The following is a 24615-nucleotide window of genomic DNA, read 5'->3' as shown; positions in this document are numbered from 1 at the left end:
TTTTAATTGTCCCGTAACTAGACCTACGCACTTCACACGAAGATTGGCGAAGGCGGGTACTTGATACCTAGATTCTACAGTAGTAGTAAACTCTGACGACCTTTTCGGCCACATTCGTACAGACGGGATCACTTTGAGGCAGATGAGTGAGTTTTATGTGATTCTCAAGATAAAAATCAGTAAAAATCGTTTGTTCTCATGAGACATCATTGGCCATTGTTACGGTAGTTAATGTAATCGGGGACGAGTAACCTGGACGAGTAACCTTTTGAAGAAGTCTGATACGGGCTAGCTGGTACCTGTTGGCGGAAAGGGTGTAACACCGCTAAGACTAGACAAAGGGAACGAAACAAGTACAAAGCGCAAGTGTTAGTTTCGATCTATTTCTCCAGTCTCAGCACTGTTATGTGCTTTCTGCCAGTACAGGAGGTACACTGCATCTTGAGACCTCCGCTCGAACCATTAGAAACTGAAAGGTACTGGACCTCGAAAGCGAATGCTCATCTCAGTCTAGTAGGCGTCGGCGCCGAAAATGTACATCGTAACTTCTTCTCGGACTTACGTTACAGCGACCGCATCAGGGTACGCTTTAACACCCTCTGGTCAGTCCGGGACGGAACGTGCCTGAGCTGGCTGGCGTTATGCGCGAAGTGATTGACAGCATGGTGTTATTGATATTTGCACAAACAAGCGCCAAGAAATAGGAACGTTATTGCCATATCGCTGGCCGATGGATGGATGGATGGATGGATGGATGGATGGATGGATGGACGGACGGACGGACGGACGGACGGACGACGGACGGACGGACGGACGGACGGACGGATGGATGGATGCATGGATGGATGGATGGATGGATGGATGGATGGATGGACGGACGGACGGACGGACGGACGGACGGACGGACGGATGGACGCATGGATGGATGGATGGATGGATGGATGGATGGATGGATGGATGGATGGATGGATGGATGGATGGATGGATGGATGGATGGATGGATGGATGGATGGATGGATGGATGGATGGATGGATGGATGGATGGATGGATGGATGGATGGATAGGAGCGCCCTTTTTGAAACGGGACGGTGGGAATAGCCACCATACCTAACTTTTCTTTCTTTATTTTTGTTCAACTGTGTTTTCAATTCTCATTAAGATTCGCCATCTTCTTTACCTACGGTTTCCAACACTTCTGCCCTTAAGTCACATCTCTGCTTTTCAACCACCAATCAGCCAATCGCTTCTTGCTAACTTCCACTGCAGATTTATAAACATGACCATTGTTATCTTTAAACCCTAGGGCCTCAGGAAGAGTGACTGTGCCTGCATCGACATCCGGATGGATACCATCACATTTGAGTATGAGGTGTTCAATTGTTTCCACAGATCTACCACACACACTGCACATGTGTCATCTTCTTCGTTAAATTTCTTTTTGTAGCTGCGAGTTCTAAGACACCCTGACCTAGATCCAAAAAGTAGGGCACTGCCTCTTGAGTTATCACAGAAGATTTCTGTCCTGATCTGCCTTTTCCAGTATCAATATAGTTCTACACTATGCTTATTTTCTATTGAATTAATCCAATTTTTAACGTCCGCGTTTTTGACCTATCGTTTAATGCTCTTTCTATCTCCGTCCTTATGACCGGCATATTTACTGGATAATTTTCTAGTTATTTTCCGCCACTCTGAGTCAACGCTCTTTCTGTATAAGTATTTAAACACCTTAGCTGCCCACCTGTTATCGTCCAGTTTCCTCAGGCGTTCTTCATATAGTATTTTACTCTTAGCTTCCCATGCTTCGAACGATGCCCAGCCCATATCCCCTTGTACAGCCTCGTTTGTGGTTTTGCCGTGGGCACCTAGTGCTAATATTCTAACAGCTCTCTGATTTAAGTCTAATCTCGACTGAACTTCTGCCCTTAAGCACAGAACCGCAATGCCCAAAGTGAGCCCCGGCACAATTATTCCTTTCCAAATACCTCTCAGTACATCATATTTGTTGTACCCCCATAATGCCTTATGTTTCATTAGCCCGGCGTCTCTTCGTCCTTTTGCACTAAGAGCCTGTTCATGCTTTTCCGTGTATATCTGCCCTTCGTTTAGCCATATTCTTAGGTATTTGTACTCGGCCAGTTTGGGTATTTCGTGCCCTTGTATTGTAAGCACCTGGTCAGTTGTATCGTTGAAAATCATCACGTCTGACTTAGTTGCGCTAAAACGGAATCCTAGAGCGCCTCCTTCGTCTCCACAACAATTAACCAACTTTGTAAATCTTTCTGGCTATCTGCTAATAGCACAATATCGTCCGCATACATTAAACCAGGGAGTCGCGGCTTAACTACATTTCCGCCTAATCTGTACGACAGATTATAACCTAGATTAATTTATTCTATTCATTTTCCATATTTATCATATAAAGTATGAACAGCAGCAGTGGTAGAGGGCAACCCTAATGCATGCACGGCACCTAGCGGCAAGCTTCACTCTGGAGCGACAACAGAACCCACTTGTTGTGCTGGCGACGAGAGTGACAACCGAACCAACCTCAGCTTTGCCTGCTTTCGACCGGATGACGAGCGTAGGTATCCTACTGGCATCGTCGAGTCGACGACCAAAGCACTACATACTCGTTCCAAAAAGGTCAGGCATGTCTAACGCCGACGGATAGTGCACGACAGTTATGGCAGCACAAACTACGCCACAAGAAGCATTGGCAGAATGTCTTCATCTGCCGTAATATATTGTAGAAGTCTTGTACTTGCGTCGTCGAATGAGTGAATGCATAGAAGGTGTTTCGCGATAACGAATGAATTTTAAAATTCACATTCTGAAATCCGAAACGCCTTCGACGACTTCACCTTTTATTCCGAGCACGTAGTCAACCACTGAATAAAACAGTATGCTTCAAGTGTAACTAACCAAGAAATCTAGAATTGTCGTGGGGGCTTCTCCATAGCAAGCTGATCGCTGCCATCTTCTGGTTTTTCGCTCTGAAGTGTGACTATCTGCGTCATTGAGTGGACGACCAATACACCATATACAACCCACAATGTCCGGCATGTCGAACGAAAACTGAAAGTGCAGGACAGTTATGGCACCACTAACGACGGCACAAGAAGCATTTGTAGGATGCCTTCCTCTGCCACAGTATACCGTAGCAGTCTTGTACAGAGGGCAAAACGCATTTGTGACGGAACAGCGCAAAACACCGGGACAAGAGACATCCCGGTGTCCCGGTGTTTTGCGCTGTTCCGTCACAAATGAATAACCAACATGCCCAAGCTGCTGTCCTGGCTAATTTCATTTCTAGTACCTCGGGCTTTGTCCCGGTGTTTTGCGCTGTTCCGTCACAAATGAATAACCAACATGCCCAAGCTGCTGTCCTGGCAAAACGCATGTCTAGAACACGCTCTGAGCGTGTTTCGGGCGTAACACGCGATAACTAGCGATTAGATTTGGTTAAAAATGGGCTGGATGTAAACATGGGCTGTTAAACTCTTAGAATTTCATCGTCATTTTTTGCCTTCTTGGTTGCAGCGACTTTGGGAGCTCCGGAACGCAGAGTTTGGTTGTTCTAGGCATGTGTTTTGCCCTCTGTACCTGCGTCGTCGAGTTAGTGAAGGTATTGAAAGCCTCTCGTGGTTCAGAATGAATTTTGAAATTCACATTCTGAAACAAGACAAGCTAACGACGACTTCACGTTTCCTTCCGTGCACGAAGTCACCCACTGAATAAAGCAGTATGCTTCAAGCGGAAGTAGCCAAGACATCGAGAATTGTCGCGGGCCATCTCCATAGCACGCTCATCGCTGTCATCTTCGGGTTTTTCGCTCTGAAGTGCGACTATTTGCGCCGTCGAGTGGACGACCTAGACACCACATATTCATCCCAAAATGTCCAGCATGTCGAACGCCGAAGGAAAGTGCAGGAATGATATTGCACCACTAACGACGGCACAAGGAGCATTCGTATGATGTCTTCCTCTTCTATAATATACTGTGGCAGCCTGGTACTTCCGTCGTCGAGTAAGTGAATGCATTGAAAGCGGCTCGTGGTTCACAATGAATTTTAAAATTGACATTCTGAAATCCGAACCGCTTTCGACGACTTCACGTTTTCTTGCGTGCACGTAGTCACCCACTGAATAAAGCAGTATACTTCAAGTAGAAGTAGCCAAGAAATCGTTAATTGTCGCGGGCTTTCTCTATAGCACGCTTGTCGCTGCCATCTTCGGTTTTTTCGCTCTGAAGTGCGACTATCTGCGCCGTCGAGTGGACGACCTAGACACCACATATTCTTCCCAAAATGTCCGACATGTCGAACGCTGACGGAAACTGCAGGAAAGTTATGGCACCACTAACGACAGCACAAGAAGCATTAGCAGGATGCCTTCCTCCGGCGTAATATACGTAGCAGTCTTGTACTTTTGTCGTCGAGTGATTGAATACATTGAAAGCGCTTCACGGTTGAAAATGAATTTTGAGAGTGGCATTTGGTACCCAAATCGCTATCCATGACTTCACGTTTTCTTGCATGCACGTAGTCACCCACTGAATAAAACAGTATGCTACAAGTGGAAGTAACCAAGGAATCGAGAAATATCGCGGGCCTTCTCCATAGCACGCTCATCGCTGCCATCTTGGGTTTTTTTGTTGTGAAGTGTGATTATGTGCGCCGTTCGGTTATTTACACGCTTATTGACAGAAACGACTGCGTGAAAACAACGAAGCCAAAGGAACGCACAAGACAAGACGGGGTTCCACCTTGTCTGTGTGTTTCGTCTTTGTCTTCGTTCTTTTTGCGCTCTGGTTTCCTTCAGTTCGGTATGCACCAACAATCCAGAACAAATTTGTTATTGAACGTAATTATACGCGTTTTAGTACTTCCCATACTCTCGTTATTCTACACCTTCTGGAAAAGGACCCAAGAAAATGACAGAAACGAAATTACCGAGCGCAACCAGGAGTTCTTCCCTACTGGTGCTACTGGTGCCGGCTGATATCAACTGCAGCAGTACATAAATGTTGCCTTGTGTTTTTGTTCGTTTTTTCCCCTCGGAGTGCATTCAGCAGTGGTAAACATGTAGTAGTAAGAGTTATTGTTTTACAAAAACAACCACTTTTGGAATAACTTCGTTCTAATCCGCTTTTCTAGAGCTTTGTCCTTTCCTGCTGTTTGAGTTACTATCGCTAGCTAAGGCTTACTGTGGCCATCGGCATAGAGGTCTGCTCTCCACATCATAGCCTGACAAGTTCGTCGAAGGTCATGCATACACTAAACATTAGGCGTGTTGGGCAGCGGTTGGTATAGATGTGTGAATTCTCTAAAATATGAGGTGTGCAAATGTGTGAATTAAGGTCTCGAACGAGTCAACTCAGAAAGAAGCGGAACACAGTGTCTCGATACAATCGTAGTGGCGTTGGCAGAGTTGGACATTCGTAGCGTAGTCTATGTCATAGTGAACTGCGGCACTTAAATGGCTGAACATGAGCACAGAATCTCGCATAAATTCCATGAAGTTGCGCAGAAAACAATTTCGTTTAGATCTGCATTCCGATACGTTCTGGCCTAACTTTTGCACCTTACTTGATGATGGGCGACACAGGATTGTTAATCCCCTGTCAGGGAGAACAAAAAACAATACTGTTGGTTACAAGGGATACTAAACAGGCTCCAAAAATTGCTAACGATTTGTGAGAACTTTTGATAGCCAACATGGCCACGATAGTCTGACCTTAGAAGTAAGGTAGTGAGTGTGAAAGCTGAATAGGTATCATTTCATTTCCGCGGCTGAGTGGTTTATACGAGGTGTTTTAGGGAAGGTGATCAGTAATTTTTTAAATTATAAATCAGTAATGCGGGTTGGCGGCCGACCAATAGTGGTCGTTGTGCAGATTTACCGTCGGATTCCTGAAGTGCGCTTCATCGGTCCCCATCGCCTTGTCTAAAAATTGTCTAAGGGCTAAAATAAGGTCTGAAAATCAGACCCTCCCAGTGCTTGGTGCAGGCATATCTTTTATGATACATGTTGCGCTTTTGAGAACTCTTCGAAAAGAAGAGAAACTGCATCCCAATGCATCGCCGATATCTCTCACGCTGGCCTATTGGTTGACGTTCACATAGGCCTAGGCGCCAGTTTCAAACCCTTCGCTCAAAACTAAGCCACTTGTTTGACATTGAGGGTGCACCGACGCTGTTCTCGCAAAACAACTGCAGACTCTTGTGAAAATGCAGCGAGAGGGCACACGGCAACCAGGATGCTTATCTTCGTATAATCTTTCCGCTAAAGTGGCATTCTATTTTGCGTGCACCTACGCGGTAACAATGTCAACCATTTCAGTAGTCGAAAAATAGCCTCCAAATGTTGCGGCCATGTCAGCGCTCAACTGGCGCGAAGACAGTCTGCTTTCAAGGAGGAGGAGGAGGATGAAGAGGAACGGCAAGGAGGTTAACAGGAAGAATAATCGGTTTGCTACCCGACACAGGGGGAAAGGGGTGAGGGAATACAAAAATGAAAAAAAAAGAGAGTAGAAGAAAATTAAAGTCCCTATCAAAATTCAGCTTGCGTTAAAGTGACAGCCTAGCATGCAGGCCAGAAGTTCGAAAGAAGCGGAGCAGTGCCTTGGAGGCCTCCACCGCCGACGATCGCCGCGGTCAGTGGCCGAGAATCATCATTTCCGTCAGTGGACGTGGATCTAGAGGTTCTAGCGCACGGCTGACTGACTATCTTTCGGCGCTGTAGGCAGGGCAGTCACAAAGAATTTGGAATATAGTCTCGTCATACGCACAGAAGGCACATGCAGGGCCATACCGATAAAGATAGAGTAACGGTGAAAGCTACACCAAACCAGAGGCGACACAGCAAAGTTTCTTCGTGTCGTGGTAGGCCGGATGGAAGCCGGAGCTCCAGATCTGGCTCCAAGGATTTTAAACGTGAATTGGAAAATTGGTCGGAATTCCACGCGGCAAGCGTGATGTCCCACGCAAGTGCGCGAAGCCTGCCCGCTGCGTCTGATCTCGAAAGGGGGTCGACACAAAATTGCCGTTGTGGTGAGCAGTTCATGCGAGCTCATCCGCGCGGTGATTGCCTGCTATAACGCTGTTCGCCGGTAGCCATTGGTAGATAATGCCGTGTCTTTTACTGATGGCAGAGTGATATTATTGTCAAATTTCCGCGACCAGTTGTTCATGTGCTCCACGGCGAAGAGCAGCTTGTAAGCCTTGGAGGGCAGCTTTGGAATCGGTGAAAATAGGGCACTGCTGACGGCGCTGCTGATTGACGTGTTCAACGGCGACACGAAGAGCGGTGAGTAATGCACCCGTCAAGGAAGTCTAGTGAGCTATCATAACTCTAATTTCTGTAGTCCTTGTGGGGATGATAACGGAGCCCGAAGAACTGATAGGGTTCACTGAGCCGCCGGTGTAGACGTGCACCCGGTTTGCATGGTGCTCATGGCAATATTCGAGAGTGAATTGTGGCCGCTCGAAGACATTTCCTAAGCTTTATCCGGTGCTTTCATTCTTGTTTTATTTCTGAATACTTTTCGCCGCTTTATACAGCGATGCATGTGCTCTCGGCGTTCATATGTTATCACTCTGGCCATGCATCAGCAAATCGTATGCTCGCCGCGGGTGACGTCGGAGCACCTTATCACTTTTCATCGGCGCAGCGCCAGCAGGCGCGCATTGCCACGGTGTTCCAGCCTGGGCAAGACAGTGCAGACCGCGTGACAAACTGACGAGTTGTGATTGGCGTCGCTTTTAGCGGTTTTCGAATGGTTCCAGAAATGCCCTAAAATAGTTGAGTCACAGTGGAGATGGTAATCACGTTTCAGAAATTCTAAAAGCTGATATGGTTATTACAAACGGCCGTCTACGATCACTAATTGCAAGCGAGCGCCTATTAGTAATAGTTAAAAGATAACTGTCAGAATTTAGTTAAAAACTTGGCTAGTTCGCATGTTTCGCCTGTTTTTTCACGTCCGCCAACAGTGATATTACTATGCCGCAAAAGGCTTTGCTTTACCTCAAGAACCCTATTTTGATAATTACTGATCATCTTTCCTGAAACACCTGGTATGTGAAGGCATGCGTACATAAAGAAAATTGAAAAAACTTCGAATATTGTTCCAAATTAAGTGTTTGAGCGATGAACTCAAACCCTCAGCAAATTTGAGGACATTAAGAATACGATATCTCCTTACAGGGCAACTCTGGCGTTTTTTTTTACCTCCTCTCATTTTACTAAAACTTCCCTGGTATGTGTGCGCAGTTTTCTAATCCTTTGTGCGACGTTTCGCTTCGATATGGTGTTTCGTTACTGCGTAAACGAATTTCAAAGTTCGCATTTTGTGGCCTCAATCGGAGAGATTTCTACGGGCAACCTTGCGTTCGTGACGTCACTGGATGCATGACTGTAGACATTTGCTCTGAGTTTGCTGAAGGACAAATTTTCGAGCATGCTTTCAGTCATTTCCGACAAATAATGACCCAATCCCTCACTTAGAGCCTCCTGTTTAGCCGTTCAACGCGCTCATGACAGGCTTTTTGAGAGGATCCGTGACGCTATAGGACGGTCTGTCTTGACGTCATCGTTCGGTCCAGACCTGCTTTCTGTTTCGGTTTCCTACTTTTTTAGCTTTATAACTTCTTCTACTTGGTATTTTGAAAAGCAGTTTTCTGTACCAGTATGAGGGGAAGGAATGTGATGTGATTTTTAACTCAAAATGTTAACAAAAAATCCCAGAGTTGTTTTTTAAGGTAACATGCAGGAAGAGAGTAAAGAACGTCAGGAAATGAACGCTGAGTCGTAATGTCTTATAGTAGGATACAACTGAAGAAAGAGGCGGCAAATGCTCCTCGCACACAAAACTCGCACACAAAAATTTAACTCGCACACAAAAATTTTATTGCCCTGCAAAAGTGTTCACCCTAGGCAATTGTTTTTATTGCTCTGCGGCTCTCGAAGACCTTTTCATTGTTTAGAAGTGCACGTGCCTTCTGAATTGAGTAGCACGTGCGCATTAAGCTGCCTATGCGAACTCTTCCTACTCGCACGCTTCTGCCACTACCCGACCGCAACATGGCTGCGCTTAGAGAGAGAAACTTTAAAAGGTGCGTAAGGTTTTTTTTTTTATTACTAAAAGATATTCCCCGACATTCCTGGACAAACAAATAAATGCCGAGAAAAGCCGTAAACACGCCCTTTAAGCAAAGGAAGAGAATATATTGTGTGCGTTTAGCGCCCTTATTACGAACATAACAGCTGCGCTCTAGAAAAAAAATCAATACGTTTTCTGACGCACCACTAATCCAAAATTGACGTGCATGGGCCAGCTTGTACGCCGAAGTTATTTATTCTGAATTCTTTAATTCGCCGTCTACCTACAGGTCAATCGAGCTCGCCAGCATCATTTAGTCGTAGATTAAGTCAGGCTGTAATTAATTAATTAATCAATCATCCTATCGACAATTTTTTTTGCGCAGCATCCTCACATCCTGCTCTTTTGATTAAAACCACTTGTTTGAGGCTACCTCTTCTGAGAACGTCACAACTGCAGCGGACACGTTTAGGCGACACGACCCCGCAGACCTAGAATAAAAATGCTTTCGCATTAATAACATTAACTCCGAGTGTTCCTCGTTCACAGTTCCACTAAATTTCCCTGTGTGGCAAGGGAATTAATCGCGCCTGCGACTCAAATATAACACCGCCTGTATAAAAATGCCTTCCTTGGTACCCATCTGCTTCAAAGCTCGGCATCAATGAAAAGTGACAGTGCTCTGCATAGAAAGCACGGACAGAGGCAGCACGCGAAATCGCTTTCTCATGTAGGCCACCATGAGGGCGCAAAGTGAAAAATTGATCCCCGTGAGTGTCATGCTGAAGAAGAATGAAACTTTGAGGGGACAGTTAAGCTCCGCCTGAAGGCTACGACGCGATGGCGTTAGTGGTATAATGCCCATATATGCAGAATATGTCACGCACTACTTTAAATTCCTAGATCCCCGAGAGGGCTCACGCCACTTCTAGCGCAGTGGCGTTGCTGTTAAGCGATCCAGCACTGCCCCAGCCTGTAGCTGTTTCAAACAGCCACCAGTAGGGCTTCTGAGAATCAAGTTGCTCTTCCCGAGCAGCCGTTCGAGACCAGTGATTTTATGCGAAGCATATTAACGTAAGTTTCGGGCCTTCGCGCGACGCCCGTGACCTTCAAGTAGGTCAAGTGACCTTCAAGTAGGTCACGTGACATGACGTCACGTGATGACGTCACACCAGCTGCAGATGGGGCCTCGTATCGCGCCGTCGGTCGCCTCCCGGCGGTGGCCACCATTGACCTTGCAGTGAGATCACATGATGTGACGTCACGTGATGACGTCACACCGGCTGCAGATGGGGCCTCATATCGCGCCGTCGGACGTCGCCCGGCGGAGGCCTCCACGCTTCGGTTCGCGCCGTCGCGCGCGACGCGGCGGCGGCGCCACCATCGCTGCATCACGTGATATGTGACGTCACGCCAGGGATGAGGCGGCGCGCGCCCGCCGTCGCGTCAGTCTCTGTGCCCGCAACCGCGCCAGCGTCTTTGCGCCGGGCGTGTATGCGGTCAAGATGCCTCCAAACGTTAAGGACATGCTTCGCATCCACTGGGCTTAACCTTGATAAGCCTCCAATTTTTTTTCTCACTGCCATCTACCGCAGTGGGCTGTTTTCTCACGATGCGGTGGGCAGGTTGTGATGACGTGACCTAGGCTGCCTACTTAGGTTGCTTCTATGGGGAGTTTCGCTCACGCTGACGACGACGGAGATGAAAACGGCAACGTCGAGTTTTCCGTTGAACGTGATTCTTAATATGAAAACGGCAACGTCGAGTTTTCCGTTGAACGTGATTCTTAATTCTATAGCACAAAATATAACTTTTATTCAGAATACAGCCACGGTTTATTATAAAAACTATATCTGAACTACATCCGATTTTGGTTTTTCACGCTCCCCCTTACTGGCTCAAGCAATGCAACGCACTGCTTGCCATCGAGGGGAGGACAAATAGAACAAGAGGCTGATGGCGGCGGTTCCCAGAAAAAACAAAAAGTGGAGGAAAATAATTGAATAATGGAATTGAGTGGGCGAGTTGGTTTTCCATCTTGACAGTGAAAGCGCTCAAAAAGACAAGGACGACAGAAAAGGAAAGACATACAAAGCGCTTACTTTCAACTGATTTTATTTCATGCGAAAAAAACAACTTTATACTCATAGTAATCACTTGCGCATGCTTACAAGAACATTACCAACGAGTGATAGCTGGCACGTTCTTTCAGATAACCGGCATGCCCGATGTAAGATAGGACATCTCTTTATCCGACAACAAAATTGACGGAGCGCTTACGCAATCATCGCCCGCTCGTGCTATCTCAAGAGCCTCCACAATCTCTCTCGTTATTTGACATCTACTTTTGTAAGGTACTTTTTAAAAGTAGATGTCAAATAACGAGAGAGATTGTGGAGGCTCTTGAGATAGCACGAGCGGGCGATGATTGCGTAAGCGCTCCGTCAATTTTGTTGTCGGATAAAGAGATGTCCTATCTTACATCGGGCATGCCGGTTATCTGAAAGAACGTGCCAGCTATCACTCGTTGGTAATGTTCTTGTAAGCATGCGCAAGTGATTACTATGAGTATAAAGTTGTTTTTTTCGCATGAAATAAAATCAGTTGAAAGTAAGCGCTTTGTATGTCTTTCCTTTTCGGTCGTCCTTGTCTTTTTGAGCGCTTTCACTGTCAAGAAGGAAAATAATGGAACCGGAAAATATCATAATCTTTATATTACTCACAAACTGCGCTATCTGTACCAATTTCATGTCCCGAAATATCCACTACCAAATTTCTATCTCAATCTTCAAAACGACGCCGTCAAGGCGGTTAAGATCGGAGCACAATTCTCCCCGGTACGATACGGGTATGGCGTAGGGCGCTTCGTTTTCAAAATACGTACAGCAAGTAGCGATGCCGAAATTTCCTTTGTTTTATTTTCGGCTTGGGAAATCCAGGGAATGCCATATGCAAAAGCTACGTCAATCCCGCTAGAAATTTCGAGCCAATCCCCAGCGCTTTGCATCTGTTTTTTCGCGGACTAAGTTGGAAATTCGGAGGTGGATATCTCGAACGACAGGTATGGTTTGCAGATTCTTATGTAGTGAACGCTCCCGGCAGACGACCGCATTTAATATATCATCGCAAACACTCGCTAACTGGTGATTTAAAATTTCGTGAATATTTTGTTCCTTCAAAGGTTGACGACAGTAGTTATCTGTACGCTATGTGCGCACCTGGTGGTATAAACTGATTTTAAGAACCCTACTTACTTTTTACAATTTAATGCTACTTTCTGTCCTTAAATCGTAAGCGCCTAATTTTGAATGTCCTCAATAAAACGGCATCTATGTAATTCATGTTTCCTCTGGGACACGCAGACGAGCGCATTTAATATATCATCGCAAACACTCGCTGACTGGTGATTTAAAATTTCATGAATATTTTGTTCCTTCAAAGGTTGACGGCAGTAGTTATCTGTACGCTATGTGTGCACCTGTTGGTATAAACTGATTTTAAGAACCCTACTTACTTTTTGCAATTCAACGCTACTTTCTGTCCTTAAATTGTAAGCGCCTAATTTTGAATGTCCTCAGTAAAACGGCATCTATGTAATTCATGTTTCTCTGGGACATGCAGACGAGCGCATTTAATATATCATCGCAAACACTCGCTAACTGGTGATTTAAAATTTCATGAATATTTTTTTCCTTCAAAGGTTGACGGCAGTAGTTATCTGTACGCTATGTGTGCACCTGGTGGTATAAACTGATTTTAAGAACCCTACTTACTTTTTACAATTCAACGCTACTTTCTGTCCTTAAATTGTAAGCGCCTAATTTTAAATGTCCTCAGTAAAACGGCATCTAAGTAATTCATGTTTCCTCTGGGACACTACAATGTTGAAATGATCATTGGAAATCAAAGTTTTCAGCCTAATCTTTCCTTGTAGAGGAACTTGGTAGTGGGCTAATTCGTCACTCATTCTTTGAAAGCTAGATGTAGCGCTATTAGGAAGACGACAAAGAGATGCCGACAAAACAAAAGAGAACGCTATTAATAACTTGTTCATTTTTTGCTCTAGGAATGCTATTTATAAGCAGAATCACATCCTAAACATGCTATTGTCATGGCTTATACTGTTATGATATGACTGGACACAAAGCATCAAGCAACAAACACTGGTTAACTGAGGAAGGACGAAAGCCATCCAGATCTTTTTTGTACACTTCTCCAGAAAATCGCGCTCAGCAGAGTACAATAAGATCAAAACAACACTGATGCACTGCTCCGCCTTTTTTACGTATGCGAAAGACCTCTAGCAATAGTCTAGAATTAGCACTAGCACCTCTGCCCAGAATGTTTGCTTCTTGAAAGCGTGGCACCCACTAGCACTCAGTAACATGAAAAACTAAATTCATTAAAACATCGTTTGGGGCTTGTTGGTGCATTTTAAATTTAAGAAGAATAGCAGCGCTAAACCATGCAGCCACAGAAGAAGAATGAACAAGACATAGAGCTTGTGTCTTGTTCTTTCTTCTTCTGTCGTTGCATTTTTAGCGCTGCTGTTTTTCCAAAATTGAAAAAAAAAAATAAAAGAAACTTAATTCGCAAGCTTATCTTGTTGCTTTAGGTTTTGCGCATGCTTCCTTGAACGGTCGTCGAGGCAACGATGTAGAGAGTCGATCACATTTGTCTAGAGTGCTGGAAAGGTGCCCATCGGGGGGAATGAATACAAATTACGAAGCAGGCATTGACTTTCATTGCTAATGCTTGCGCTGGATAGCAGCCGAAAAAAGACGTGAACCGCCCAGTCGCCAATGCCTTACCGCTAGCAGAGCAGCTGCGAAAAGATTTCAGTTGATTTGCTCCGCAGCACACCATCCGAGCACTCTAGACAAGTGTGATCGACTCTGTACACCACTCCTAAGGCACATCTCACGAATGCTTCTTCGTGTTGCTTTTTGCAACTGCGCTTACCATCACCGCAGATACAGAGGCCTAGCTTCGCCAACTCAGTTCGCGCTGAGAACACAAGCGGCATTTTGCGCCTGCTGGCCACTTGTTTGAGGTTCTGTGAAATCTTACGAAAAAAAGGCATTACCTCAGGCTTGGCCTTCGCACGTTCAGTTTCAGCCATCTTCTTCTGCGTCCAGTTTTGATTGCGAGTGTTCCGGCGACCGCCATAAGAAGTGAAGAAGCGAAGCCAAAGGAGTAAAAGGAAGAAGGAAAGAGAAAAATAAGCCAATGATTAGTAGCATTCATCTTCGTTGTGTCGTCCTCTCTCAGAGGTCATTCTAATATGCTACATTCAATTTTCAAAGGTTGTGCGGGATGTTCTTAGATAAAACTTTTTTTGTGAAAAAACGCCACGTAGTGAAAAGATTCTATGGCCTGGTGTGAAATGATACGAACTCAATTCTGCGACGCAAGGAAATGTTAGAAAAAAGCACGGATGTTAGCTGGTTAGCACGGAATCTGTTACGTTCATCAAACAAAAAACAAGATTTGATGGCAAAAGAAGACAGCGAGAAAGCTGTATTGCACTACCGGCACAATGAAAAACTGAGCACAGGAATTCAGCTCAGGACAGACTGCAGCGTCTAGAGCAGGCTCTCAGCAAAGTGTGGCGCATGTCGCTACGATCACTTGCGGAGAGAACCCCCAGATGCAATGTGCAGATGCCCAATGCCTTCATGCTGTGCTTGTAAAGCAGGAAGGACGTCCTGGCAGTGTAGAAGACAGGAAGGTTCGTGTGGAGGCTGCAGCGGCGTTCCTGCCAAACCAGACAGTGTACTCTTAAGTAACATATCTTACTGCTCTGTAGTATTAAACCAAATCTATGGTTCGTGCACTGCTTTCAAGCTACAGCCTTAATGCGGCATTTTCACCAAAGTTCATTTAAAATACGTATGCTTCCTCAAAGATATTCATTAGAATATATTTATATTATATGTGCACCTGTTGTCAATGAACTTCCTGCGAAAAGGCGCCGCTTCAATCAATAGCGCGCAAATGGTTCTTGATGATTTTTTGCGGCTGTGGCAGCTCCGATGATCATTTTTTTCTTTCGCAGCAAAGGCCGAATAATCAAACTAGCTTGAACGCCTATGTAAACCTGAGTATCAGGCTCTCTTTGAAACGAACACAATACCAAATACTGTTTTATTTTTGCACTGAAGTAGCGAAATTCGTATTGGTATTATTTGTCCAGAAGAAGACCAGCCGCAAAAAAATATGAAACTGTCCTCCTAGCTTATACATGTAGAGCAGTCATTGGTTGAATGCCAATAGTGTGTTTACGTTGACATCGTCGCTGCCTGTACATTTAATATCCAGTCAGAAATAAGATGACCGAGACAACGGTACTGGGGTCTGTTTAGCACTTGGTCATTTGCCGCTGCGTTGGCCAGTCCTTAACTTTTGGGATGCGTACTCCGGACAAGATGCTTCGACTGGGATAAAAAAAAATCAATACGAGCAGATAATGTAGCCGCATCAGCACACAGCTTTCGCGACCGAATATAAAGCAACGCTTATTTCACCCTGAGATAAGTAGAAATCAGGTGTGCGTTTTTGACGAAACAAGCATGGTAAAAATAAACAAACCCCCTAGAAGCAATGCATCCAACTGGTCCATGCAACGATTCGAAAAATGAGAATCGGCTTGTAAGTTTAAAGGCATGAAACATTGCCCCTCCGCCCTGCAGATCTAAGACGCCAAAAAGTTTGATGCTCGCTGTTTTCTTGACCACGACGTGAACAGCCAAACGCGCAATATAAAGACTCGAAAGCACGTAATGGGCGAAAACAGAACTCGGAAGCGGAACCGTGAAAATTGTTGAACTAAAAAAAAATGGGGCTAATTGGCTGTGATAAGCTTCCAGATTATTTGGCGGAATTCTGTAATTGTGTCAGCAAAAATGCAACTAAATGTATTAAATTCAAAATCTAGTTCGCAACGTTACTCTCTTTAACGGACAAAATACAGTAATAGTACGGCCTGGATTGGACATTTAATTTCTTACTTGAAAGCAGTGTAAAGAATAATATTAATTCCGCTCCAGAATTCCGAGGTAATAACGTATTTTGAGGCAAAATTATAAAGGTAACAGGCGTTGATGGTCGGTCTAAAATCGGGATCAAAGCTGACCACTTCTCGGAATTTTGAAATTTTAGAAAATGTCATCCGGCAATTAAATAACGGTTAAAAACACAAAATTTTCCTCACGATAGTATTAAGGGCACTAAATACAGAGGTAATATTTCAACCTCAAGTTCTTACTCCTTGTTGTTCCATCATTGTACTTAAAAGTGCCCCTCTTGGATCCAATGCGTCAATGTTTGCACAGTGTTTGCGATTTTTTTCTATGAAATCAAGAAGCCCAAAAAATTTTTCGAATTTCTTCAGGCAGAAATGTTTGCATATAAAAAAATAATCAGGATCAATTTTTCTCTTTTTAGCAGTTCTTTCACAATAAAAAATTTGGAAATGTACACCCCCCCCCCCCCCCCCCCCTTAGTGAAAAGTATACGGCCCAACGGGTTTGCTTGTCAGGCCTGCTGTATGCCTCGTTCTGCATCCGCAATGGCCCTAACCTCTCGAACGAGGCATGGCTTCGCGTCCTCAATGCTCCCAAGATTTGGACTGCTAGATGTGCCAGGGAGCCCCGCTAAACAGCTTAGAAGCAAAGCCTCTGGACTCTATACTTTTGATAGAAGCTGTACATGCCCTGAGAAAAAAAGTATATTTTATTGCCACAGCATTCAAACCTCACCAGGGAATTGCACCGCGTGGTCAGTCATAAAGTTCGCTGATTGGTCGAGACAACGAAGACATCCTAGGGTCAGGTAACATGGCTGAGCGTTGATTGCTTGGCGGGGTGTGTGAAGTCATTAGGCCGCGTAAAACAGCCGAGTTGGTAGGTGCACTGGCAGGTAACATGGCTGAGCGCTGATTGGCCGCCGTTGTCTCTGACAGCTTTAGAACACGTGCCATATGGCCAGGTTTCCAGGTGCGACGGCAGTTGGCAGCTGCGTTTGGTTGTGTGCAGTCGTGTCTAGACAGCTCCGTGCATCAGGCTGGAATAGAGCCAGAATTCACGCCACGTGTGTCTACCGCAGTCGAAATTCCCCGCCAGTGGAGAGGGCGACCACGGAAGTATGTCGCTGAAGAGACGTCGCGCCTGCACAGGCTCTGCGTATGCGACGAGCAGCAGTCACGGAGAACGGGACTTCAGACTGTAAGCTATATCTCATTCTCAACATTAACGTGGTGTAAATACGTTTGCCTTTAATTTTGCTGTTCGTGAAGGCAGGAAATAAACTAGAGCCGCACCAGTAGATGATGGGGTCCAGAACACCGCATCAGCCATGAATTCCGAGCGCATCAAGGCAAGGTTTGCTAAACCTGCCTGAGCCCTGCCGCATCCCCCAATATTCGAGGCCGTGTATTAGCATCGTGGACGGCAGCACATGAATGAACCGCGTCGCAGCGCTGAATCCACCTTCTCGCGCAGAACGATCGCAGTAAACTGCTGCGCGGTGTCGGAGTAAGCTCTGTCCTTGAAACAGTCTTACAAGACACCTACGTGAAGTTTTATTCGAACTTCGTGCCAATTCTTAGAACAATGTTCAAAAACTTGAAAAGATATTCGTTTCGTAACCAACAATGTTACAGACGCTGTATTTGATAAGGGGGGAAGGTACTAATTTAGTTTCATGATCAGTGCAGCTGTGAAAACCGTCAAAAAGGAGGAGGACGCAATATCGATTTCTTCTGTCTCCAGGTTCCCAGCACTGGCGCTCCGCTTCGGCCGCTCTAACTTGTTGGACCGATTCGACCATGCGCGGAGAGCTGCAATTACTACTCCTGTCTCTGGCGAAACCAATCTGCGTAAGTATCCCTGACAGAGTGGGGAAAAAGGCATCTCCTTCCCCTTGGCGCAACAAAAGGCTGCCACAGGTGTGGCAGTTGCAGATCTCGCTAGCCCGTACATCACTGTCGCCCCGTTTGCGCGCCCAGTGGCTTTGTTGTAGCGAGGCGATCAGGCCCTCGCCCTCCCCTCTGCGTTCCTGTGCTTGCTAGCTTCGACCAATAATTACAGGCGCTAAGCGCGGTGATTGCAGCGTAATTTTTACGATCACAACCCTTACAAAAACGCCCTTTGAGGTCGTGTTGGAGTTCTGAGCGGAATCATTATGCTACCTTGAATTCATTTTAAGACCAGAAGAAGATTGCGTTGGTCGAATGTTGATGCAGTGTAGAATCTCAATGGGAAAGTGGCCACCGTGCTAGATTTGAGCGTTCTCAATGTAATTTCTACAACGCTTTAAGTTGAATTTATGTTGAAATAACTGGGGTGATTCAACACATTACTCTGAATATCAGCTGTGATAACAAAAATTCAGGAATATATTCGCATTCCGCTAAATGGACCGGCTACTGGTGCAGTTTTCGGCTGTATATTCACATTTATTGATGCAATTTCTCTCTAACGTGAAGCTGATATCCGCAGTCAGGTAGTGGTGCATACATACGTACAAACACAAGTGTGTTAACAAAAATACATATATAAATTCATACACTCTTGCCTATATAACCATCAGATAAAGTGCATAAAATAGTAATGCACATGAGGCTCTAACATGAACCGACGAAGAGTTTATAACCTTTCCATCTTAGGCGCTCTCTCAGCTTCACCCTTATATAGCCCTACGCACGGTTGTCCGGATCTGGCGATCAGCCTGCCGATGAGCAGACTTATGTCAAATATTGCTATGACTATGTTTTTATTTTATCTGTAGTAGAAGTAATCATGTTCAGATGCGACGTTCTGTTATTCGAAGACAGAACAGAAATAAAGCGCTACATATGCGCCTATTTTATGAGCGTACATAGGATTCCTCCGAAGCAGGGATGCCGGAAAGAGCATATTGCATCACTGGCATATTTTGTGCGCAAGAAAAAAGTTTGAGCGGTTTACGAGAGTCTTAACAGGTGCTGCAGGCATTCTTAATACGTACAATGCGATAAAGTTCGGTTTACAACTCGCATGTGAAACTAATTTAATACAGCTAGGCTTAGACACGAATGCCCTAAGGCACGATTCAACATGAATTCGACAGAAATTACTCAACAATTGTAGTGTTGAACACGTTCAGCAAAAATTTTGTTGAAATCGCCAGGACCGCGGACCACAGCCTACTGGCCTTGTTCACTTGCTATTGTGTAAGCAGCTGATGGAGGAGATGCTAAGCGCTAAGGAGGAGATCCTAATCATCATCATCAGCCAACTCCTGGTAATTTGCTGCTCACAGAGCCTACGAATGAAAAGCCCAAAACAGAATTAAAGCTGTAGTAGGACGTTCTTGCAAGCTAGTCGGTTGATTTTGAGGAAGAGTAAGACGGGGCGAGTACGAATGCGACTCCGGCTGCCCACGTGCGATGTTGATGTCCTTTCTTTGCCTCTTGTCCTTGTCCTATTCGCGCAGTCTTGTTCTTACTAAAATTAAATTATTCAAGGCTTGCCATTACAATATCTCAATAGCAGTTAGCAAGCAAAATATTTATATGTGGGCTTCCACAGGATTTCGAAAACCGACAACTACATATGCAAGAAACAAGACATTCTCTGTATTTGACACAGTCGCTTATTTGAGCAGTCGGATGAGATTACATGTCAGCACAGAGCATTGTAATGCTCCACAGTACAACTATCAAAACATATGCAATTTTTCCGTAACGTCATTTATGTGAGATCGTACCCCTAACATATCCAAATAAGCTGTATAGCGTAGTACTTGGCCTGCCGAATACTTTATAAAAGGAGTGCTTTTCTCTGTTTCAACTAATTCACCTATGGACCTAAATTCACGGTTTGTGTCCTCTGCAAAAGCTTTTGAAACTGAAAATAAACTTGAATTCTCCAATACAGACTACGCTCAGTACAACCAAGCAAAATTTTGTTTAGCAGATGTTGAGTAGGCTCAACGTACATTGGGTTAAAGCTGGTTTCCAGTTGATTCAACAAGAGCTCGACAAGGCTTCACCTGAAGCTGAAAAGTCATTTATGTAAATCAATGTGCCCTCTCGTCTAGATGCTAGCAGAACGCTTTCTTATGCTTACGAAGGCATGCGCGAGGTACCGTAAAACCGCCTCGCGCACGTCACAACCCATGCGGAGCCAGCGGTCATGCTGGCCATCCTGTCGCGGGGCATGATGAATGCGTTCCTCCAATCAAGTGTTAGCGATGACCAGTTCAGCACCTCGTCTATTATTTGAATGCTAGGCGCACCGTTAGCTTCGCAATGGAATCCTTCCGGCACCTCAGTCCAGTTAGTTGCCGCGACCCGGCTTTCGCAAGGTGAAGTGACTACAGGAGTGATAGGGTACGAGTGACTGGAGTGATTCCAGGGTAGGCTGACGGCACTAACCTCTGAACCTCAATGCGGCTGTTACCGGCTGCTCCAGTTCCTACATGTTCCGAAGTAGGGCGCCCCCAAGATATTACTGTCCCCTAAACTGCTCAGAAGGCGCGAAGGCTAGCCGACGGAGAAGGAAACGAGGATAGGACAGGGTCTTGATTGGTAGCCTAAGCCGTATGAGGCTGTCATTGTAAAAATTCGAAAAGGCGGTGGCCAGTACAAATATATCGCATAGTTCATAGGCATAACTGGCCTGTGATGATGTTAAAGACGCATACAGTGAAAACTTGCTCTTTTTTTAAGCAAACACAGTTATAGAAGTAATTCGATTTCGTTTGTACTGCACTAATGTCTATAAAAATAATCCACTTCAACAAAATATTTATTTAAACAAACTCAAATACTTATGTCCATCAACTATTTCCTCAAGTTTTACCTTCTAAGCCTGACCAGTAAGCGCTGCATGGGCCTAGACAAACACTAAATCTTCCGAAGTGACTTAGTGGCTGTGGAGATCGGCTGCTGAGCCCATGATCGCGGGATCCAACCCGAGCCGCATTTTGACGGAGACAAAATTCAAACGCTCTCATATGAGGCTCGTTATCAGTGCACGGTAAATAACCGCAGGGCTTCAAAACAAAACCGGACCTACCCAGTACTTCGTCTCTCATAATCCATGTGCAGCATTGAGACGTTAAACCCTACCTACCAGGTCATTCCATACCATGTCATGCCGTGTCACACCATACTATACCATGCGGTAATATACCATACAATACTATACTGGAACGAACCTTAAAGTCTCTCAAATAAACTCCGCCATGCAGCGAAATTAGAAGCTCTTAGCGTAAGCGCTATTTGATGCGCACTCCTTTTAATATTAACACAGCGAGCATTTCATTGACTGCTCCTCCTTAGAAAACCATGAATAGCCTCTTCATAACACCGAAGATCAAGATCCAAATAAAGAAGTAATTGAAGCAATAAGCTAGGGAAAAACAGGCTCATCCACAATTTCCACGTTCATGAAGCGAGCGTTTTCCCAAAATAAAACGCGCGCCTAGCAATCGAAAGTCCCGTTGCCATTTTGCCACTTCGTTGCTGGAACTGCTGCTTAGCGATCAACCAACCTATAAAAAGAGTAGCGCTGCAGGAGTAGCAGCAGTGAAGTTAGTGACGGCTATTTGTTTAAAATAAGCATAGTATTAGCCACCCCTGCACTTTGCTGCGCTAAACGCAGAAGCAAGCAACGCGCTACATCATTAGCTTACCGAGTCAGCAAATGCAGATGCAATTCAGAGCGGAACAAGTTACTGCGTGGACGTACTGCCGGGGCTTCTGAGGATCCAGGCCCTGGCTTGAAGACCAGCGTGCACGAACTTCCTGAGGCGGAGATGCGATCGGAATATCATTCGTCGCTGGCCAGCACGTGTGGCTTACAGGCGCGACTGTGAAAGACTGACGTACTCTTCCCTCTGGTGACAGTTGTCTCCAGGCGTGATCATGTGACCTTCTCCGCGCTGGCAATGAACATGTTTTTTTTTTCGTATTCCTCTCCTTTCCCATTGTTTTCGGCGCTCGCAAACAACGCATATCCCGACAGCGGTAGTTCTTCGGGATCGTGTAACAGTCTGACCGCCTACGCAGGAGGACTTCGTGCGCGTGAGAACGCTTCCGGTCTCACGGAAATCTGGCTCGCCCTATTGCAGAACTAGGGCTTTCTGGAATGTGTCCGGCGCCCAAGAACATGCCGGCTGCTTCCTCGGCATCACGTTAAAAGCATTGCGGGTTGCACCCAGTTTTATTGCTTTTAAAGACGGAGATCTGCGGTGTGGTATGGTATGGTATGGTATGGTATGGTATGGTATGGTATGGTATGGTATGGTATGGTATGGTATGGTATGGTATGGTATATCGTGTTTAGAATCGAAGCTGCACCTGCGCGATCACAGAAGCCCGGTTGTTTTCCATAATGCTATCGCGCGCTGACATCGAACAACGTACGGGCTTTTTTTTCTCTTCGCCTCTATCGACAAGCGGCCACCGAGGCTGGGATTCGACCTAGTGCATTTGTATTGAGCAGCCGTACGCCGAAGCCGTTCAGCCACTGTAGCGGGCTGTAAGAGCAACACGTACAAAATTAAAGGCAAACTTCACTGCCTTTGAGTGTAAAAAGTGAGTTGCAGCATTTGCACGGATTCTCAGGTTGGTTGAGATTATATAAATGCTCTCGTTTACTGGAAGTGCTTTGCGCGTGTCGTCTATTGTCCCCAAATGGACGCCATATAGCTGAAGAGCCGCGTAACACATGGTAGAGAATCGGCGCGCGTGAAATCGTATCCTTTTGTCCGTATTGCGAGAGTAGTTTCTATGCGCACTACATATTGTTATAGGTTTGCGAATAGCATTTTTTTTCAGAACTGAATCGAATACGAATACTCTAGCGCAGCTGTCGAATCGAATACGAATATTGTTCTTATGTTATGCCATAGGAAGCATAAGAGGGTTCACACGCAGCTTACGCCCTCTCCGTTCGATGACGTTCTACGTCACACATGCGGTAAATCAGGACGTTCTACGTCCGCCGCTTATGAACGTGGGTGGCGCTGATGAACACTCTCAAGGTTAGGTTACTTGTAAACATAAATACCCCCGAAAGTAGAAGATTTGACAGCCGTCACCGTAGCTCAGAGGTAGAGCACCAGACGCGTAATTCGGAGGTCGTGGGTTCGGATCCTACCGGCGGCATGTGGTTGTTTCTTCTTCTGCTTTTCTAATCAATTACTTTAAGCGATGACATATTCAGTAATATTCTAAATTGATCAACACCACAAAATAAATAAATAAAAAATTAAAAATCCCCTGTTCCTCTTGGTTTCTGTGGCTGTTGGCTTCTGTCATATTTATAACGAGCCCCTCATTCCCCTTCCCTTGTTTGCTTAATCGAATACTAGTAGAACAAAATCGAATACGAATCGAGAATTTTTTACACGTACTCTCTACATGACCAAACAAGATGGCGCCGACCAAAAGAAAGGTGGGAAAATATTGTTTGGTAATATTCGTACCAAATGAGGAATCGTGCGAAACAGTGAAGCCCTAGCGGCGGCCTTAAGGTACTGCGCTATACTTAACAGAGTTACAGCTTTAAAAGACGGTACATTTATCTCCGCTTGTAGGAACAGAGTCAGCGACAACCATAGTGTCTATGAAGCCTTACAGAATGATTTCGATATGAAGGCAACGTAATGTGTACGTTGGCAGATGGCATTAATTGTAAGAAAATGTATGCACATCACATTTACAAGGAAGCTCTCCTACCAAGAACACAAGTATCGCGTCTCTGAGGTTACTTTAGATTCAACCACTTCGAATTTGCGATGCCACATAAATAACTTAACGAATAAGCACCTTTGGTACTGGGTTTCAGTTCCCTACCTAATGGTACGCATGCCTATGTTGGGGCTCTTACACCTCACTTTTATTTAACAAAATTGAAAAAACAGAACACAGGGCTGCCAGTTTTGTCCTTGGAAATACGACAGAAAGCTCAGTACGACGGCGATTAAACGTACTCTCCAGTGGCCACGCCTGAAGACTCGAAGAAGAAATCTGCGATTAAAGCTTTCTGTAGCATATATCGACCAGGCTGGCATTAGTTCCAAGAAATATATACAACTACCTTCGTATATATCCTAAAGAAAGATGACCCTTCCAAAGGTAAATAACCTGAAGGTAAATAAGTTTGCGCCTTTCGGCAATCTTTTTTTCTGCACACAGCTCGCGCTTGGAATCTTCCGCCACATGTTGCACAAATGACATACGGTAACACTTTCTACCACGCTTTGCGTGTATTGATACCTTGTATAACCTTCTCTTTTTCGCATGAAATTCCCCCTGCTGTATTCCCTCAATGGCAATACAGTTAGTGAATAAATAAAATAAATAAATGATGTACGATTTAGTTCGCTTAGGCTAATTGCGAATTACGTGCGCTAACACGTAGGTGTTATGCTACAGTTTCGTTTCCGGTTCAAGGCTTGGCTTTAAAGATTGAGCAAGTTTCACACAAACATATTTGAAATGTAGAAGAACTTC

The 24615-nt window shown here is 45.1% G+C and overlaps 1 long non-coding RNA gene across 7 annotated transcripts in view; it reads right to left on the bottom strand.

Annotated features, from left to right (window-relative positions):
- The window catches only part of LOC149355737 (uncharacterized), a 41770-nt gene extending 19809 nt beyond the window's left edge, over positions 1-21961 (bottom strand). For 3 of the 7 annotated variants that reach the window (XR_016291567.1, XR_016291565.1, XR_016291570.1), the window contains exons 1-2: positions 21789-21961; positions 14194-14865 (exon numbers count right to left, since the gene is read on the bottom strand). This is a non-coding gene — a long non-coding RNA (uncharacterized LOC149355737). The remainder of the gene's footprint in view (positions 1-14193; positions 14866-21788) is intronic. The other 4 variants (XR_016291568.1, XR_016291566.1, XR_016291571.1 and 1 more) reach the window with 2 other exon arrangements.
- Positions 21962-24615: the final 2654 nt, after the last annotated feature.

This window comes from Amblyomma mixtum, chromosome 3 (genome assembly GCF_055824585.1).
Source record: "Amblyomma mixtum isolate Tamu chromosome 3, ASM5582458v1, whole genome shotgun sequence".
In the NCBI taxonomy this organism is placed as follows: domain Eukaryota; kingdom Metazoa; phylum Arthropoda; class Arachnida; order Ixodida; family Ixodidae; genus Amblyomma; species Amblyomma mixtum.
This window is presented reverse-complemented; position numbering and strand designations above follow the sequence as displayed.